The 20,879-nt window shown below is 46.6% G+C and overlaps 1 protein-coding gene across 8 annotated transcripts in view; it reads right to left on the reverse strand.

Annotated features, from left to right (window-relative positions):
• LOC141069520 (immunoglobulin lambda-1 light chain-like) overlaps positions 1-20,879 on the reverse strand; it is a 1,030,357-nt gene that overhangs the window by 182,081 nt on the left and 827,397 nt on the right. The gene's annotated exons all lie outside the window — the stretch shown is intronic.

Consider the following 20,879-nt stretch of genomic DNA (forward strand, 5'->3'; position numbering starts at 1 on the left):
AACCTGGATAAAACCTTTATGGCTGCAATAATGGAATTCTAATTAAAACTTTCTGCTAAAATATCTACTAACATTACTTTACTGCTCCTTAGGGATGAGCGAGTACTAAAGTATTCGGACTCGCTATACTCGTACTGAGTATACCCTAATACTCGGGTATTCGGTACGAATAGCGAGTCCAATGAAAGTCAATGGAAAATGCGAGTAGTTGTCTGCTGGACCCTACAAAGCGGTCTGGGGGTTGAGGAAAAGGCTAAAAAATGTGTAAATGTTAAAAAATGTATGCTGTAAACAAATGTATATAACATGGGGGAACCTGGTCAGGGGCTGCACGATTGTTTTTACACCACTACTTCACTAGAATGTACAAACACTATTTGAAGTCCTGCGTTTTTTTGCCGTAAGAGCGAGACTCGTACGCCTCTTACGCAGTGCCAGTGATATATCAGAAGTGCCGTAATAGCGACTGATGATGGAGGCGATCTTCTGACAGCTAAGTGTGTAAGTGGTGTAAGGAGAGCAATCTGCCCTAGGGGCTGTGTTACGTTTAACGCAGGAAGAAGCCACCCATCATCATCATCATCATCACAAGGGATTCACAATTATTAAGCTTGGACTACTGTCTTTGTTGTGCCACTGCCCAATGTGTAGGTATAGCAATAGTGTCTCCAAAAACTAGCCCTAGGGGCTGTATCATGGTTGAAGAAGGAAGCAAGGCAGGTCTGAAGGGCCAAACAATTATGATAAAGCCAGGACTACTAGCATAGAGGTGGCCATGCCCAGTGTCCAGGCATAGCCATAGTGTCTCCAAAAATTAGCCCAAGGGGCTGTATCATAGTTGATGAAGGAAGCAAGACAGGTCTGAAGAGCCAAAAAATTATGATGAAGCTAGGACTACTAGCATAGAGGTGTCCATGCCCAGTGTCCTGGTATAGCAATAGTGTCTCGAAAAATTAGCCCTAGGGGCTGTATCATGGTTGATGAAGGAAGCAAGGCAGGTCTGAAGGGCCAAACAATTATGATAAAGCCAGGACTACTAGCATAGAGGTGGCTGTGCCCAGTGTCCAGGCATAGCCATAGTGTCTCCAAAAATTAGCCCAGGGGGCTGTATCATAGTTGATGAAGGAAGCAAGACAGTGTGCCTGTCTGCATTTTCTGTTGTATGTTGTATGTGTATCTGTGATGATTTCCCCAGCGGCACTGAAAACACGCTCTGACATCACACTAGCAGCAGGGCAGGCCAGCACCTCCAAGGCATAGAAGGAGAGGTTGGGCCAACTATGCAGCTTGGATACCCAGTAATTAAATGGTACAGAAGTGTCAGGAAGGACGCAGGTATTGGTCACTTAGATAGTCGTCATCTTGTTCAACTTTTCCCTCCTTGACATTGCTACTATTCCAGCTAGTCCTTGGTGATGAGCCGGTTTATTGAAGATAGCCCAGATTGTGGACATTTTACCACCACCTCTTTTGGACCTGCTTGGTGTATCTCTCCCCATTAATGCATGCTGATGCACAGAGCTGGTATCTCTGCTAGCAGTGGTGTCTGAGGGTACTGTTGCCATCAAATGATCGACAACGGCCTTCTTGAAGGATTCCATTGTGAAACCCCTTGGTGACTGCAACAGTAGCGAAGGAAATTTGTCCTTGTACCGTGGGTTTAGAAAGGTGGCCAAACAGTATAGGTTGCTATTGAAAATGTGGATTACGCGAGGGTCTTGGCACATACAGTCAGATATGAAGTGTGCCATGTGTGCCAAGCTGCAAAGAGACAAATGTTCTGTGGCCCCTGAAGGAGGAACAATACCCATCCTGTCATGATCCAGGACGGGGTTTCGCTTTGGTCCTTCCTGATCAGACTGGGGGATAATTGTTCCGCCTCTCTCTGGCAGAGGGCAGCTATTTAATGCTCACTGGACCTAGGTCCGGTGTCAGTTATACTCCTGCCCTCGGCTGAGTTAGTTGACCTTGTGCGTACGTGTGCCTTGTGCCTGATATCTTGCTTGCTTGTTTGGTTTTGATCCGGTTCTGTCCCTGTTACGAGTTCTGCCTGCCCCTCTTGTACTGCGCTACCTCTCGTATATGACTCTCTGCTTGTGACCCGACTTCTCTCTGCTCGTCCCTTTGGTACCACGTCGCCCTCTTGTGTATGACCTTTGGCTTTGTCTGACTACCCGTCTGTTTGTCCCTCCTGTGCCTCGTTTGCCCGTACTGTCGTGACCTCCGTTTTGCCTGACTCTGAGTTGTTGTATGGTGTCCTGTCATATCTGAAAGCAGGACACTAAGCCCCGCCCCCTTGCCGTCACCTGACCATAGGTCCTGTGCCAGCTTGCTCACTTCAGTGTCCGCAGGTCCTGTGCCTCTTTACTTTCCGGTGCTGACTGGACCCTGACACTAATAGTTTGAAGCATGCATTGTCACCTCTGCTGCCCTGCTCCACAGGTATCTTTTAGCACTGTTTATGTACTCAGGACACGCGCACTGGCTCTGTGAGCGAGTGTAGTGCGGTGTCTCTGACACATCCTCTCCTCACACTGACTCTCCTCCTCCACCTCCTCCTCTTCAGCCCACCCATGCTGGACAGACATGAAGCTGGGGTTGGGATTCTCCTCTGTAGCATGAGGTGTCCCCTTGGTACCACTGAAAAAGAATTCCTCTCCCTCCTCATTTTCATCATCATCTTCATCCCCCAATGTTACCTGATAATATTGGCTGGGCTGGGTAGGATCACCCATTGTGAAATCTTGCTCAAAACCCAGCTGCTGGGCACGCAAAGATTCCAATTTTTGATTCTGCAGTGATTTTTTTTCAGCAGACATAGCATAGAGATGGTTACGCTGATAATAGCCTGATCACCGCTCACAAGCTTGGTGCAGTACTCAAAGTTATCAAGCACCTTACAAATGTCAGCGATCCACACCCACTTGACAGTTGTTATGTGTCTTGGCTGAGTCTCAGTGTGACGGGCATGTTTAAGCTGGTATTCAGAAAGTGCCCTCTGCGGCTCACTTACCCTTGCCAACATACGATATGTTGAGTTCCACCGTGTTGGCAAGTCACAAATGAGTCTGTGGTTTGGCAAATTAAATTGCTTTTGAAGAGCTGCAAGACCGGCAACAGCGGATGAGGAGTGGTGGAAACGGGTGCAAATACGGCGCACCTTCTCAAGTAGGTACGGCAAGTCAGGGTATGTTTTTATAAATTTCTGGACCACTAGGTTCAGCATATGAGCCATGCATGGCATGTGTACCAGCTTCCTGAGCTTTAAAGCCGCCACCAGGTTACGCCCATTGTCGCAGACAACCAGACCAGGTTGGAGTTGCAGTGGGGAGAGCCACTGATCGGTCTGTTGTTTTATTCCTTGTCACAGCTCTGCTGCAGTGTGTGGTGTTTCACCTAAGCAGATCAGCTTCAGCAGAGCGCTTTGCCACTTTGCAGATGCGCTGCTGCACAGCTCCCAACTTGGGAGTGATGCGAAGGGTAATTCAGCATAGGATGACAAGGCGGAGGAGGAGAAAGAGGGGAGACTGGACATATATGATGAGACGGAAACCCTGATTGAGGTTGGGCCCGCTATTCGTGGCGTGGGTAGGATATATGTTGATGGTCCAGTTTGAGACTTTGTCCCACCCTCCACCAGGTTGAGCCAGTGTGCCGTGACAGAGATGTATCGTCCCTGGCCACAAGTACAAGCACATGTCTGTTGTAAGATGGACCTTCCCGGTTACAGCGTTGGTGAGAGTCCGCTTTAGATTGTTTAAGACGTGCTGGTGTAACACGGGGACGGCACACCGGGAAAAATAGTGCCGGCTGGGAACCGAGTAAGGTGGTGCAGCCACAGCCAAAAGATCACTGAAAGACTGTGTCCCCACAAGCCTAAACGGCAACATCTCCATGGCTAGCAACTTGGCAATGTGCGCGTTCAGCATTTGTGCTTGTGGGTGAGTGGCTTGGTATTTACACGTCCTTTCATACATCTGGGGCACGGACAATTGGACGCTTTCCTGGGACAAACATGTGGATGAGCTTGTTGTGGTCTGTGTCTGTGCAACCGCAGATTGTGAGCAAGAGGTATGATGATCACCTGCTTCCTGCCCAGCAGATTGGAAAGGACATATCACAGGCGACATGGCAGTGGTTTGACCCGCAGTTGCAGACACTGATTTGGTACCCTGTTGTTAAGCCCACCGACTAGGGTGCTTGGCTGCCATGTGTTTCCTCATACTGGTGGTGCTTTGGTTGCCTTTGCCCTGGCCTCTGCTCAGCTTCCTATGGCAGATGCTACAGATGACAACATTTGGTTCAGAAGGACTATCGGAAAAAAATTTCCAGACAGTGCCTTGACTTGGGGCACAGAGGGATTGCTCTTGGCAACAGTTGATACACTTCGCACTCTGCTCAAGCTAGTAGCCCTTGGTGCCTTTGTTGGTGCTACGTATCCACCTTCATCCTCTGTGCTGCTGTGCTGGCTATGCGTGCCAACGTTCCCAGTCGGATCGGTGGTCTCATCATCGACCACCTCGTCGTCCATGTAATCCTCCTTTTGTGTTGATATTGGCAACTGGCCAGATGGCAACTGTGTGTCATCACCATCAGCCTCCACCTCTTCACCTGGTATATCACGTGGATGAAAGTGGCTTTCTTCTGGACGTGGGGTTTCAAATATTTGGCCATCTTCAACAGACGATACCCCCTCACGTTCCTCTTCAATGTCGCGCGGTGAGAGGCCAGAGGCAATGCAAGGAAATGGATCAAACAGATCCTCGTAGTGACCAAGGTTGGGGTCAAATGTTTCCTGTGACTCCTGACCAGGTGATGAACTAGGAACAGGTTAAGAATAGGATGACCCAGCGTTATCTGTATGGACAGTAGACTGTTTTGTCATGGATGGTTGGGTGATGCTAGAACATTTTGTTGAGGTCTTATCAGACATCCAAGACAGTATCTACTCTTGTTCTTCTGGCTTCCAGGCCTGTTTATGCTCCAGACCGGGAAATTTCGCCAGGAACCTAGATGCATCAACCTTCTTCGATCTCCCAGACTCTGTGCCTTGTTGGGTAACAACGACCCCACATCCACGTCCCTGTCCCTTCACAACAGCCTTTTTAGGAATTGTGGATTTTTCTGCCATAGTTGCAGATGGTCAGATGCAGATATTGGGGAACAAGGAGCAGTTAGTGCTTTGTGGAAGATAGCACTACAGCCTAGTACTGCTTTGTGTTTTACAAACAGCACCGCAGCAGCAGAAAAAAATTGCCCTGAGGTTTAATGTGAGAATACGCACCCCAGTAACCACACAAGACAGCGGTGCTGCCACTAAAGAATTGCCCTGAGGTTTAACCCCTTTACTCCCAAGGGTGGTTTGCACGTTCATGACCGGGCCAATTTTTACAATTCTGACCACGATCCATTTATGAGGTAATAACTCTGAAACGCTTCCATGGATCCCACTAATTCTGACATTATTTTCTCATGACATATTGTACTTCATGACAGTGGTAAAATTTCATTGATATAACTTGCGTTTATTTGGGAAAAAAATGGAAATTTGGCGAAAATTTTGAAAATTTTGCATTTTTCCAACTTTGAATTTTTATACCCTTAAATCACAGAGATATGGCACACAAAAAACTTAATAAGTAACATTTCACATATGTTTACTTTACATCAGCACAATTCTGGAACCAAAATTTTTTTTTGTTAGGAAGTTATAAGGATTAAAAATTGACCAGCGATTTCTCATTTTTGCAACACCATTTTATTTTTACGGACCACATCACATTTGAAGTCACTTTGAGGGGTCTATATGATAGGAAATACCCAAAAGTGACACCATTCTAAAAACTGCACCCCTCAAGGTGCTCAAAACCACATTCAAGAAGTTTATTAACCCTTCACATGCTTCAAAGGAATTTTTGAATGTTTAAAAAAAAATGAACATTTAACTTTTCTTCACAAAAAAATTACTTCAGGTCCAATTTTTTTTATTTTACCAAGGGTAGCAGGAGAAATTGGACTGCAAAAGTTATTGTACAATTTGTCCTGAGTACGCTGATACCTGATATGTGAGGGGGAGCCACTGTTTCAGCGCATGGCAGACCTCAGAAGGGAAGGAGCGCCGTTTGACTTTTTCAATGCAAAATTGACTGGAATTCAGATCGGACGCCATGTCACGTTTGGAGAGCCCCTGATGTGCCTAAACAGTGGAAACCCCCCACAAGTGACCCCATTTTGGAAACTAGACCTCCAAGGAACTTATCTAGATTTGTGGTGAGAACTTTGAACCCACAAGGGCTTCACAGAAGTTTATAACGTACAGCCGTACAATTAAAAAATCATATTTTTTCCACAAAAATGATCTTTTCACCCCCAATTTTTATTTTCCCAAGGGTAACAGGACCCTAAAGGTTATTGTGCAATTTGTCCTGAGTACGCTGATACCCCATATGTGGGGGTAAACCACTATTTGGGAGCATGGCAGAGCTCAGAAGGGAAGCAGCGCCATTTGACTTTTTTGGCTGGAATTGAGATGGGACACCATGTCGCGTTAAGAAAGCCCCTGATGTGCCAATACAGTGGAAACCCCCACAAATGACACCATTTTGGAAACTAGACCCCCCAAGGAACTTATCTAGTTGTGATGTGGGAACTTTGAACCCCCAAGGGCTTCACAGAAGTTTATAACGTACAGCCGTACAATTAAAAAATCATATTTTTTCCACAAAAATGATCTTTTCACCCTCAATTTTTAATTTTTAAAGGGTAACAGAACCCCAAAAGTTATTGTGCAATTTGTCCTGAGTACGCTGATACCCCATATGTGGGGGTAAACCACTATTTGGGCGCATGGCAGAGCTCGGAAGGGAAGCAGCACCATTTGACTTTTTTGTCTGGAATTGGGATTGGACGCCATGCCGCCTTTGGAAAGCCCTTGATGTGCCTAAAGAGTGGAAACCCCCCACAAATGACACCATTTTGGAAACTACACCCCCAAGGAACTTATCTAGATATGTGGTGAGCACTTTGAACCCCCAAGGGCTTCACAGAAGTTTATAACGCCCGGGCGAGAAAATAAAAAAATCATATTTTTTCCACAAACATGATATTTAGTCCCCAATTTTATTATTTTCTTAAGGGTAGCTGGAGAAATTGGACCCCAAAAGGCGTTGTTCAATTTGTCCTGAGTACGCTGATACCCCATATGTGGGAGAAAACTACTGTATGGGCACACGTCGGGGCTCGGAAGGGAAGTAGTGATGTTTTGGAATGCAGACTTTGATGGAATGGTCTGCGGGTGTAATGTTGCCTTTGGTGAGCCCCTGATGTACCTAAACAGTGGAAAACCCCCACAAGTGACCCCATTTTGGAAACTAGACCCCCTAAGGAACTTATCTACATGTGTGGTGAGCACTTTGAACCCCGCAGTGCTTCACAGAAGTTTCTAACGCCCTGGCGTGAAAATAAAAAAATCATATTTTTTTCCCACAAAAATTATATTTTTGCCCCCAATTTTTTATTTTCCTAAGAGTAACATGAGAAATTGGGCCCCAAAAGTTGTTTTGCAATTTGTCCTGAGTAGGCTGATACCCCATATGTGGGGGTAAAACACTGTTTGGGCGCATGGCAGAGCTTGGAAGGGAAGGAGCACCATTTGACTTTTTCATCGCAGAATTGGCTGGAATTGAGATCAGACGCCATGTTGCATTTGGAGAGCACCTGATGTGCCCAAACAGTGGAAACCCCCCAATTCTAACTTCAACCCTAACCCCAACACACCCCTAATCCTAGCCCTAACTCTAACCCTAGCCCTAACCCTAGCCCTAACCCTAGCCCTAATTCTAACCCTAACCTTAACCCTAATGAGAAAATGGAAATAAATACATTTTTTTAATTTTATTATTTTTCCCTAACTAAGGGGTTGATAACGGGGGGTTTAATTTACTATTTATGGCAGGATTTTATGTTTGGCAGCTGTCATACGCTAAAAGACGCTTTTTATTGTAATAATAGTTTTTGCATCACCACATTTTGAGAGCTATAATTTTTCCATATTTTGACCCAACGAGTAATGTAAGGTCTTATTTTTTTCAGGACTAGTTGACGTTTTTAATGGTACCATTTTCGGGCACGTGACACTTCTTGATCGCTTTTTATTCCGATTTTTGGGACGTAGAATGAACAAAAACCAGCGTTTCATGAATTTCTTTTGGGGGGTGCGTTTACACCGTTCTGCATGTGGTAAAATTGATAAAGCGGTTTTATTCTTCAGGTCAATACGATTACAGCGATACCTCATTTATGTCTTTTTTTATGTTTTGGCGCTTTTATGCAATGAAAACAATTTTATATAAAAAATAATTATTTTTGCATCGCTTTATTCTGCGAGCTATAACTTTTTTATTTTTTTGCTGATTATGCTGTGTGGCAGCTTATTTTTTGCAGGACAAGATGAAGTTTTCAGCAGTACCATGGTTATTTATATCCATCTTTTTGATCGCGCGTTATTGCACTTTTTGTTCAGCGGTATGATAATAAAGCATTATTTTTTGTTTTGTTTTTTATTTTTATTTTTTAAGGGGTTCACTAAAGGGGTTAACTAATGGGACAGTTTTATAGGGCGGGTTGTTACGGACGTGGCGATACTAAATATGTGTACTTTTATTGTTTTTTTTATTTTCAAAAAATGAATTTATTAGGGAATATATATATATTTTTATTTATTTAGCGGTTTTTTAGAAATTATTTTAACACTTTTTTTTTTTAACTTTATTACACTGCCCCAGGGGAGACATCACTGTCATGTGTGAGATCACTGATCTGACACATCACAGATCGCTGTGACAGATCAGCGATCTGACACAGGCACTGCTGGAAGATTCCTCATGCCTGCGCTCTGCAGGCAGTGAGGAAGCCTGGCTCCTTGCAGGCCCCTGAAGGTCCCCGCCGTCATATTGGATCTGGAGACCTGCAGGGAAGGAGGCCCCCCGCAGCAGCGCTGCACTTCGCGCTGTTGCAGGGGTCTCTGGGAAGCACGGAGGGAGCCCCCTCCCTGCCGATGCTTCCCTAAACCCCCGGTACACTGTGATCGTGTTTGATCGCAGTGTGCCAGGGGTTAACATGCCGGGGGCAGTCTGTGACTGCCCCGACACATAGTGCCGGGTGTCAGCTGTGATAATCAGCTGACACCCGGCCGCGATCAGCGGCGCTCCCCCCGTGAGCGCTGCTGAATGCTATGACGTACTATCCCGTCCATAGGCATAGGGGCCCGGGTCCCATCGACGGGATAGTATGTCAGATGTCAGGAAGGGGTTAAGGCAATAATATGCAGGCCAGACACCACACAAGACAGCGGTGCTGGCTGCGTGTCAGTTGTGCAGTACTGTGCGTGCGTACTATTCGCTGTGATTATGTGAACACAGCACCGCAACAGCACAAAAAAACTGCCCTGAGGTGTAAGGCAAGAATACGCAGCCCAGACACCACACAAGTCAGCGGTGCTGGCTGCGTGTCAGTTGTACAGTACCGTGCGTGCTATTTGCTGTGTGAACACAGCACGGCAACAGAACAAAAAACTGCCCTGAGGTTTAAGGTAAGAATACGCACCCCAGACATCACAGCAGACAACGATGCTGGCTGCGTGTCAGTTGTGCAGTACCATGCGTACTATTCGCTGTGAACACAGCACTGCAACTGCACAAAAAACTGCCCTTAGGTTTAAGGTAAGAATACGCAGCCTTGACATCACACAAGACAGCGGTGCTGCCTGTGTGTCAGTTGTGCAGTACCGTGTGTGCATCCTATTCGCTGTGAACACAGCACCACAACTGCACAAAAAAACCTGCCCTGCAGGGGTAAATGTGACCTAAAAAAATGCTGGGAAAATGGTCACTACTCAGTCCCACCCTGACCTTATACTTTCAGCTCTGAAAAGAGCTTTTGGGTTTCACAGAGGATTTCTGACTGATTTGAACCAAAAAACACAACTCTCTCTAGCAGCTGCTTACACTCTCCCAATACTAGCTGTGTTCTGCATGCAATGTGCAGAAAATGGCGGCGGCAGGGCTTAGTGCCAGGCTATGATTGATGACTCATAGGACGCTGGGCGGCCAGCCAATCATAGTAATGCCGCCCACAACCAAGAAGGGTGCGGCATTACTGTGATTGGCAACTGCTGGGTGGGAGAACCGAATAGCGAGGCAAGTAGTGAAATACTCGCTATTTTCCGAGTACCGCGAGTACCACGTTACTCGCTGAGTACCGAGTACCCACGAATATGCTCGCTCATCCCTACTGCTCCTCTATTGCATCACAAGTATAAAGTCAAGGCATGTTAAGATTTATATACACTGCTCAAAAAAGTAACTGGAACCATTAAACAACACAATGTAACTCCAAGTGAATCACACTTCTGTGAAATCAACCTGTCCAGTTATGAAGCATCACTGATTGTGAATCAATTTCTCCTGCTGTTGTGCAAATGGAACAGAGAACAGGTAGAAGCAATTAGAAAGACAAGCCCTATATAGAAGTGGTTCTGCGGGGGGGGGGGGGTGATCACAGACCATTTCTCATCCTTTTCGGCTATGGTTTTGGTCACTTTTGCATTTTGTCATTGTTCTCACCCCTAGAGGTACTATACAGTAGCACAAAAGTTACTCAGGTAGTGAAGCTCATCCAGGATGGCACATCAATGTGAGCTGTGGCAAGAAGTTTAGCTGTGTCTGTCATCACAGTGTCTAGAGTGTGAAGCAGATACCAGGAGACAGGCCAGTACCCCAGGAGACATGGAGGGGGCTGTAGTAGACCAAAAACCAAGCAGCAGGACTGCTACCTTCTCCTTTGTTCAAGGAGGAACAGGAAGAGCAGTGCGAGAGCCCTGCAAAATGACCTCTGGCAGGTCGCTAACATCCATGAGTCTGCTCAAACTGTCAAAAACAGACCTCATGAGGGTGGTATGAGGGCCTGACATCCACAAGTGAGTGTTGTTGTGCTTACAACCCAACTCCGTACAGGGTGATTGGCATTTGCCAGAGAACACCATGATTGGCGGATTCAACATTGGTGCCCTGTGCCCTTCATGGATGAGAGCAGGTTCACACTGAGCACATGTGTGAGGTACGATGGAGAATCCATTTTGGATTATAGGACATCTCCGTCCACTCCTGGAATGTGCCCCCACCCTTGTGTCCCCCCAGGCCATAAAAGGCAATGCAATATTTTGCTTTAAAATGTCAGGAAGAAGCTCTTTGACGCTCTTAGCACAAAGGTGTGAAATCTTTTGCAGCTTCAGCCAGCTGGCTCCCTTTGTCTGACCAAGCAAATTGAGATACTGTGGCACAACAAGTCACAGCAAGGCTCTGAGTTATTGAATCGGGAAAATGATCTATAATAACAGAATGCAATATCTCTGAGACTAGCTGAGCACATAATCCGAATCAGCGTTCCTTCCCCCATATGCCTGTGCCCAGCAGCCACCTGTAGCACTTTGCGATATGGAGTTATAAAGCTTAGCCACTAGGAATTACATACGGTAGGCATATTTGGTCTCTATGCGCAGATAAAATCTAGCGGAACCCAGTGGTGGCACCACCTACCCATTCAGATCTTCGGGCGGAAAGTTATGGGCCATCCACAGTTCTAGACAGAAAATCATACTCTCAGAGATGGGAGGAGGAAGACAGCCCTGTGGTGGCATAACAGTGTGGGAGGGAACAGACTAGGAGATATAAGGCAGTCTCTCATTTTGGACTTGGTTTTCTACTGGCAGGAGAACCCATTAACTGACACGGCCAAGCGAACCATGTAACTAAGATTTGGACCTGTGATCCATCAGTGCCTCCCTGTGGTTGCATTCTACATAAAACGGTAATTGCAAACTATATCTATACCCTACCTTTGTACTGCACTCCTGACTGTATTCCTGTATATTGTTATTGTAAATATATACCTGTATATTTCTAGTTTGCCTTTTCGGGGATTAAATATAAAATTAATCCTGGGCTGCTCTTTTATATTGATTCACGAATCCCCATGTCCGCATGCTCGGTTGGTCAATTGTAGGCTACCCGGGTTGGTTTATGTTCTTATATAAGCCTGTTGTCGGACGGGGCTTATTTCGAACCAGGACCTGGTGGCAGAATACCGTACTGTGTTAGTGAGGATCTCTGGCAGTGATGGCCAGGAGGTTGATATATATATCCTCAGCCTGGACTGGTGATATAAAGGGTGGTCCAAAAGTAGGTGGACAGTATGTATAATAGGGTTATGAAAGGGGAGATTTATCAAACATGGTGTAACGTGAAACTCACTCAGTTGCTCTTAGCAATCAATCAGATTCCACTTTTCATTATTCACAGACTCTTTGGAAAATGGAAGGTGGAATCTGATTGGTTGCTAAGGGCAACTGAGTCAGTTTCACAGATCCAGTTTTCACAGATAAATCTTCCCCAAAATGGCAAATAATTTAAATACAGATCAAAGAAAATGGATTTTAAAAGAGTATTGGAAATCTCAAAATGGTGAAACAGTTAGAGCAAATTGGGTTGAAACATTTGGTACCAAAGCCCCAAAGAGACAAACCATTTACCGCATTCGTGAAAAATTCGATGCCACTGGCTCAATCCTTAATGCTTCAAAAACTGCTCAACCCAAAACAGCCTGTACAGAAAATAATAAACAATTTGTTGCTGAAACATTTGTTCAGAGTCCAAAAAAGTCCACCAGAAGAGTCTCTTTAGAAATGGGAATTTCACGAGCTTCCATCATGCGAATCCTGAAATCTATTGGGTGGAAAGCTTATCGTCCACGTCTAATTCATGGTTTATTGGAGGATGATCCAGACAGGCAGCTGCAATTTAGAGAGATTATGCTTAACGAAATTGAAGAAAATCCAGTAATTTTAGATAACATTATGTGGAGTGATGAAGCTTCTTTCAAATTATCTGGCCATATTAACAGACATAAATGTATTTACTCACTGGTATAATGAGAACATGCATTTAACATTAGAGCAACAACTAAATGAGCAACAACTAAATGAGCCTGGTATCAATGTTTGTGGTGGTATTTCAAGTTTTGGTGTTTTCGGGCCATTTTTTTAGATGGAACAGTCACAGGAGATAAGTATCTCGAAATTCTAATGACTCAAGTTGTTTCCCAGTTACAGCAACAGTCTAATTCAAATTACCTTTATTTCCAACAAGATGAGGCCTCTCCACATTATTCAAGAGTAGTCCGCGATTATCTTGATGAAACATTTCCTAATAAATGGATTGGCCGAAGAGGCCCACTTGATTGGCCGGCACGTTCACCAGACTTGACCCCAATGGATTTTTTCTTTTGGGGAGTACTCAAGGACAAAGTTTATAGTCGAAAACCAAACAGTGTCAGTGATTTGAAAAATTACATAAGAGATGCATTTCAAGAAATTAATATACCCAAAGAGACTTATGCAAAAATGTTTGTCAAAGCGTAATGGTATGTGCACACGCTGAGGATTTTTCCACGCGGATCCGCAGGTAAAACCGCAGGTAAAGTGACCTGTGGTTTATCTGCGGATTTGCCTGCGGTTTTCCTCTGCGGTTTGACACCTGGACAATGGAACAGGTGCCAAACCGCTGCGGAATCCACAGAAAGAATTGACATGCTGCGGATTTAAAACCGCAGCAAAACCGCGGAAAAAAACGCAGCATGGGCACTGCGGTTTTGAAATCACATTGGATAACATGGTACTGTACCATGTCTGCAGAACTGCTGCGGATCCGCAGGGCCAAAAACGCTGCGGAACCGCAGCAGAATCCGCAGTGTGTGCACATACCCTAAGAGGCAGACTTCAAAGCTGTGCAAATTCTGATGAAAAACAGTTTGAGCACCTGCGTTGATAAAATTTAAGGGCTTTTGTATTATTATTCAGAATAAAATTTAATTGTCAATGTTATGCTTGTGTTAGTAAATGTAATTTTAAATATAAATTAAAATAAATGTTATTATTTTCTGTCCACCTACTTTTGGACCACCTAGTATATCCTCCCTCACTGGGAGTGCCTCATTAACTCGTACCTACTTTATAATGGAAGGCTTTCAAGTGACTATTTGCCCTTGGTGCAGTTCCCTGACTGACCAGAGGCAAGTAGTGGAGCCAGAGAGCCAACTCCTGCTAGGTCCTTCTCTCCCCTCCCTCGAGATGAGCGAAATTGACACCCCCTTCCCCTGTGAGATCATCACAGATTAGTGGCAGGGCGGTGGGATCAAGATAATAGTGTACGTGGGATCCCTACTCCCAGACACTAAGGACTAACAGCAGTAGCTTTTGCTGCTAGGGTCTTAAGATCAGCTCAGCACTAGATAGTTCGAGTGCAAAGTACTGTAAAGCCCCCGTTACACATAGCGATATCGCTAGCAATATCGCTGTAACGTCACCAATTTTGTGATGTAGCAGCGATATTGCTAGCGATATTGCTATGTCTGATACTTACCTCCGACCGGCTCCCCCGCTGCTCATCGCTGGTCACGCGAGAACGTCCTGGATCATTTCTCATCGGGCGCTTCCTGCTAGGCTTCCTGTGGCGCCGACGAGCGACGTGTGGACGCGGGCGGGAGGACATCAGGATCGCCGCGTCTGACAGGTAAGTAACGACCCCCGATCCCTGCTATGTTGCTGGTGAGATCTGCCTGTGTGGCAGCTCACTAGCGACCACTTAGCGAAGCACCAGCGATCCATATAGTTGTCGGGATCGCTGGTGCATCGCTAAGTGTAACGGTACCCTAAGTGTGTGGGTGCTCTGATAAATAACACTGGTCAACAGCATTTTTGGTGCCAAAGATATTTCATCGAATTTAGGGTATTTTTGGGGTGCTGATTCTGAATATGTCATCAGTTTTGCCAGATTGGCTCAAGTTTTTGAGATTTTTGGTATCTTATTTATAGCACTTGTTGGTAAATGCGACGCATCATCTCATTAATTTCTTTGGATTAGTACTTGAACTGAGCAGTTCTCAATATAGTTTTGTGTTAATTAGTGTTCTAAAAGTTTGTTCATAGCTTGATTTTTGCACTAACTTTATGTTGTTGTCTGTTTTCCAGTGAAAAGCATGAACTCATCATGAAGAAGTTGTCTTAACGATCCAGACTCATTCTGTTACATTTGTGGTGAATATACACTGCCAAAACATAGAAGAAACATAACAGACTTCGTAAAAAAAGTGTATTTTGCCTATTTTGGGGTTATGCTTGGGGACCAAGACAAGTTTTGGGCACCACACATAGTGTGCAAAGCATGTATCGAATTATTACGAAAATGGAGCAAAGGACAAAGAAAAAGCTTCAAATTTGGTGTTCCAATGGTGTGGAGAGAGCCAAAAAATCATCATGATGACTGTTATTTATGGTAAACACAGGTACAGGCACATCTTCACAATGAGGGACAGGCCTTCTTGCAGATTCCATGTTACTCCCATTTTCGTTTCTTATGCTTATTGAATCCTTGCACTTGCACTGCACAGAAATAACAGTCATCATGATGATTTTTTGGCTCTCTCCACACCATTGGAACACCAAATTTGAAGCTTTTTCTTTGTCCTTTGCTCCATTTTCGTAATAATTCGATACATGCTTTGCACACTATGTGTGGTGCCCAAAACTTGTCTTGGTCCCCAAGCATAACCCCAAAATAGGCAAAATACACTTTTTTTACGAAGTGTGTTATGTTTCTTCTATGTTTTGGCAGTGTATATTCACCACAAATGTAACAGAATGAGTCTGGATCGTTAAGACAACTTCTTCATGATGAGTTCATGCTTTTCACTGGAAAACAGACAACAACATAAAGTTAGTGCAAAAATCAAGCTATGAACAAACTTTTAGAACACTAATTAACACAAAACTATATTGAGAACTGCTCAGTTCAAGTACTAATCCAAAGAAATTAATGAGATGATGCGTCGCATTTACCAACAAGTGCTATAAATAAGATACCAAAAATCTCAAAAACTTGAGCCAATCTGGCAAAACTGATGACATATTCAGAATCAGCACCCCAAAAATACCCCAAATTCATTAAAATATTTTGGACACCAGAAAAAAAAATTTTTTTCGTTGACCTGATAATCACATCAAATGGTGTCAAAAATGTGGACACCAAAATATACCAAACAATAAGGAATGGGCTAGGGATGATAGCGACACACCAACGATCCCGACAACGATGCGATCTTGTCAGGATCGCTGGTGCATCGCTACATGATCGCTGGTGAGCTGTCAAACAGGCAGCTTCACCAGCGATCAGCACCAGCGACATGCGGGTAACAAGCGACGCACGTCGCTTAGTTACCCGCAGTGTATCTTAGTTACCAGCGCGCTGATGCAGGGAGCTGGTAACCAAGGTACACATTGGGTTTCTAAGGGGCGCGCGGCACTTAGAAACCCGACGTTTACCTAAGTTACCAGCGGCAGCTCGCTGGTCACTGGTTTCCCGCCTGTTACACGCAGCGATGCGTGCTGGCCAGCAGGAGACCAGCGACAAAAAAATGTCCAGACATTTCTACAGCGATCAGCGATACCCGGCAGGGGGGCCGGTCGCTGATCTCTGTGACACACAGCGATCTCGCTGGTGAGATCGCTGTTGCGTCACAAAACTTGTGACACAGCAGCGATCTCACTAGCGAGATCGCTATGTGTGACGGGGGCTTTACCCTATATAACGTCCCTTCCTGACAGCGGAGGTTGGCACCCTGGGAAGCGATATGGCACCCCCACTCCACGTCGGCTGACCCTAAATGACCCTCCACAGGAATCCCTATCAAAAGCCACCACCAAACACCTATAAATATAAAGTGCAGTTAGTGCAAATACATATTTGATCCCTATGTGCTCTTAAATTAGCCTTGTTGAACCAACACATTAATAAGGCTCCACACAAAGAGAAAATATAGATATCAATAAGAATTTTGTATGGTAGATATCTCGTATTGGTGTATAAGGAGAGTATCATATAATACGGATCAAGAAATAGGCCACAAGATAAACAAATTCTTAAATAGAATATAGAAATTGTATTGATATACTGTATAGGGTAAGGCACCATCTATCATCGCTAGCTCATTCCTTATTGTTTGGGATATTTTGGTGTCCAAATTTTTTACACCATTTGATGTGATTATTTATCAGATTTTTTCTTTGTTGCTGACAGTCCTAACATTTAGACCCTCTACTTTCCCCTTTTTTTAAGAAAATTTTGGGCTTTTTTTGGTACTTTTAATATATTAATAAAAGGTATTTTTAGGGTCTCTTTTTTCTATTGGTTTTGCTCTCAAAAGACTGGCTGCAAGCACTCGAAGCCGGGCAAGAATGATGGCAGCGGAGCTAGCCCGTAATGCGGAGAATGACCGTACTGGTTCCGAAGAAGGGGCTCCCCCAGCATCCCGCCGCCAGTGCACTACCCTGCTGCAGGAGAATGCCCTCCTACTGCCCTTTTCCCAGTACAGCTCAGATCGGAGGCCCTTTTTTAAGCTGTGAGAGGCGACGCAAGCACAGCGGGAGCGTGAGTCGGCAGAGTGCCAGGAAGATTGAGAGATGGCGCAAGCAGAGCGGGAGCGCGAAGCAGAATGAAAGCATCAGCTGGAGTTAGGTAGACAGGGTCTCCTACCGCCCACCACAGCACCTCTAGAACACAAGACAGCCAAGGTCCGAGCCGAGGATTTTTCCTTGCTGGAGAAGCACGGAGACCTGGACTCCTTTCTGCGGGCCTTTGAGAGGACCTGCCAACAGCACCATCTGGCCTTGGATCAGTGGGCCAAGTACCTGACCCCCGTTTGAGGGACAAGTCTCTGATAGTTTTGGGGGACTTACCTGCCGGGGTGGAACAAGACTATGAGAGCATCAAACAGGCCCTGATCCAGCAGTTCAACCTCACTCCAGAGTCTTACCGCAGGAAGTTCCAGAGCCTGCAAAAAGGCCCCAAGAACATGTGGGCTGGCGACATGAGAGCTGCAGAGCACTGTAAAAAGGGTCTGGAGCTCACCAGTTGCCAGGAGATCCAGGAGGCGTTTGTCACGGAACAATTCTTGTGGAACTGCCTAGAGGACCTACAACAGTACCTCCGTGACCAGAAACCAAAAGGAGCAGCTGCTACAGTCACCCTGGCAGATGACTATGCCAGTAACCAGGCCCCTGAAGCCAAGAGGACAGCCACAGCACCTGGAGAGGGAGTAAGACTCATTCTGCTCCTGTTTCCCAAGACCCTAGAATGCAAGTGGCACCTCCCTCTGTTTACCTCTCCAGGCCAGGGGCAGAATCCAGGAGGTGTCACCTCTTCAACCAAACCAGACACTTCAGGGCCATGTGTCCCCTCGCTCTAAGGCCCCATCCTCATCCCCAAAATCGTCCCCTGTTGTGTGTGGGTGGGGATGGTGGGAGGTTCCGTGACAATTACCAGCCCATCACCATAAACCACGCCACTGTGATGGGACTGTGGGACACTGGTGCCGAGATGACCCTCGTGCGGCCTGAGATGGTGCCCCCCCCCAGGACTTGATACCCAGAAAAACCCTCGCTGTCTCTGGGATTGGAGGCATCAAACCGGCGCTGCCCATTGTCAAGGTTCATCTGGACTGGGGTGCCGGGAGGGGAATGAGGGAGGAGGGAGTGTCAGCGAATATTCCTGCTAATATTTTACTTGGGACAGTTTTGGGGTGGCTAGTGTCAAAGTATGTGGCTACTGAGACCCCAAGTCCTGGTCCCCCCCTGCGTCTTGATTTGTCTACTGCTAGCAATGTTATAAGTGTGTTGCCTGTTCCTTCTGTGTAAAGGGAGGAGGTGGGAGCTGAGAGTCACTCCTGTGCTGATAGGATACATGTAGCGCGTGCAGATGAGACGGTGCCAGAAGACACAGGAAGGTGTGAGAACACCCCTAGGTGTGATGAGACAGAGTGCTCTGGAGAGAGAGGTAGGGGGCAGTTAGCTGCAAGGCCTGAACAAGAGTTGGTGGGAGGGGCTGCCGATGGGATTGTAGGGGTCCTAGATGAGTCCAAACTGCTGGGCTCTGCGCAGCTACAGGAAGAGGAAAGTGCCAATGGGGTTGGGGCTGTCACAGGAGAGGTGGAGCTTCCAGGTAAGGCCCCAGGGCAGGAGGTTCCCACACTCGGGATGCCAGGAAACCAAGTTGGTCCAACTGACTCGGCGACTTGTGTGGAAGTCGAGGGGAGGCAGGCACTACCCAGGGTTACAGCGATCGTGACAGTTGGCACCAGGAATGGGAGTGCTGGAGCCCAAGGAGCCTCATGGAGGTCCGACGACCTTCCCCCTTCCGACCAAGTTGCGGCTGAGCCAGAGGGAGGCCTGGAGACGGGTCCCGTGGAACTGACAGAAGATGTGGCAGTTTTGTCCATTCTGGGCACGTCTAGTCAGGGGTTCCAGGCCGAGTTGGAGGCTGACGACAGCCTGAAGGCCCTTAAGGAGCAGGCGGTACTGCCTTTCACGGACTCAGACCTCGAGTGGGTGATCTGGGACCAGGGACAGTTGTACCGGGTGTTGGTTGAGCAAGAGTCAACAGAGGTGTGGCCTAGGGACCAACAGTTAGTGGTACCCTATCTGTTCCGGGCGGAGTTGTTGCAGATCGCACATGAGGTCCCGATGGCCAGACACTTAGGGATCGCTAAGACCAAGGCCAGGCTAGCCCAGCATTTCTACTGCTTTAAAATGGGTGCCGATGTGGCTGCTTATTGTCATTTGTGTGACACCTATCAGAGAGTGGGGAAGGTGGGGATGCACCTCAAAGCCCCACTGGTGCCATTGCCCATCATTGATGAGCCTTTCCAGAGGGTGGCTGTGGATCTCGTAGGACCGCTGTCCGTTCCCAGCCACTCCGGGAAATGCTATATACTAACGGTAGTGGATTATGTCAACCGGTATCCAGAAGCGGCAGCCTTGACGTCCACTTGGGCTGACAAGATGGCCACCTCTTAACTGGAGATTTTCTTCAGAGTGGGATTTCCCAGGAAATGCTCACCGACAGAGGGACCCAGTTCATGTCGCAGCTGATGGAGTCCCTTTGTATGCAAATACAGGTGCAACATCTGGTGGCCAACCCATACCATCTGCAGACTAATGGTCTGTGTGAGTGGTTCAATGGCACCCTCAAGCAGATGCTTAGGATGTTGGTTGACTCCCATGGGAGCGAGTGTGGGCGGTACCTCCCTCACCTACTATTTGCCTACCGGGATGTTCCACAGGCCTCGATGGGGTTCACCCCCTTCGAGCTCTTGTATGAGTGGCATGTACAAGGGCTCCTTGCTCTGGTGAAAGAGTCATGGGAAGGAGACTTGGCCACCCCTGGAGTGTCAGTCATTGAGTACGTTGTGTGCTTCCAGGACAAAATGACGGCCTTGTCACGACTGGTGCAGGACAATAGCAGCCTTCCCGGAAGGACCGAGTTGGCTGTCCATCACGTGGACACTGGGGATCACCCCCTGATCCGGTGGTCAGCATATCGGGTCTCTCTCGAAGTGCAGCAGCAGATGCGCCAGGATATTGATGAGATGCTGAAGCTGGGGGTGATCCAGGCATCCAATAGCGCATCGACGTCGCCTGTAGTCCTCATCCCCAAAAAAGGACCGAGCAACCCGGTTCTGCGTGGACTACCGAGGGCTCAATGCTGTCACGGTCACTGATGCATTCCCTATGCCATGCATCAATGACCTGCTCGATCAGTTGACAGGGGCTAAGTACCTGACCATCATGGATCTGAGCCGGGGATATTGGCAGATCCCTCTGACCCAGGAGGCTCTACCTTTATCACCCCATTTGGACTGTATGAGTCCACCGTGATGTCATTCAGCATGAAGAATGCCCCTGCCACTTTTCAGCAGATGGTCAACACGTTGCT

Source organism: Dendrobates tinctorius, unplaced genomic scaffold (genome assembly GCF_039654945.1).
Source record: "Dendrobates tinctorius isolate UK_male_01 unplaced genomic scaffold, ASM3965494v1 ptg000265l, whole genome shotgun sequence".
NCBI lineage: Eukaryota > Metazoa > Chordata > Amphibia > Anura > Dendrobatidae > Dendrobates > Dendrobates tinctorius.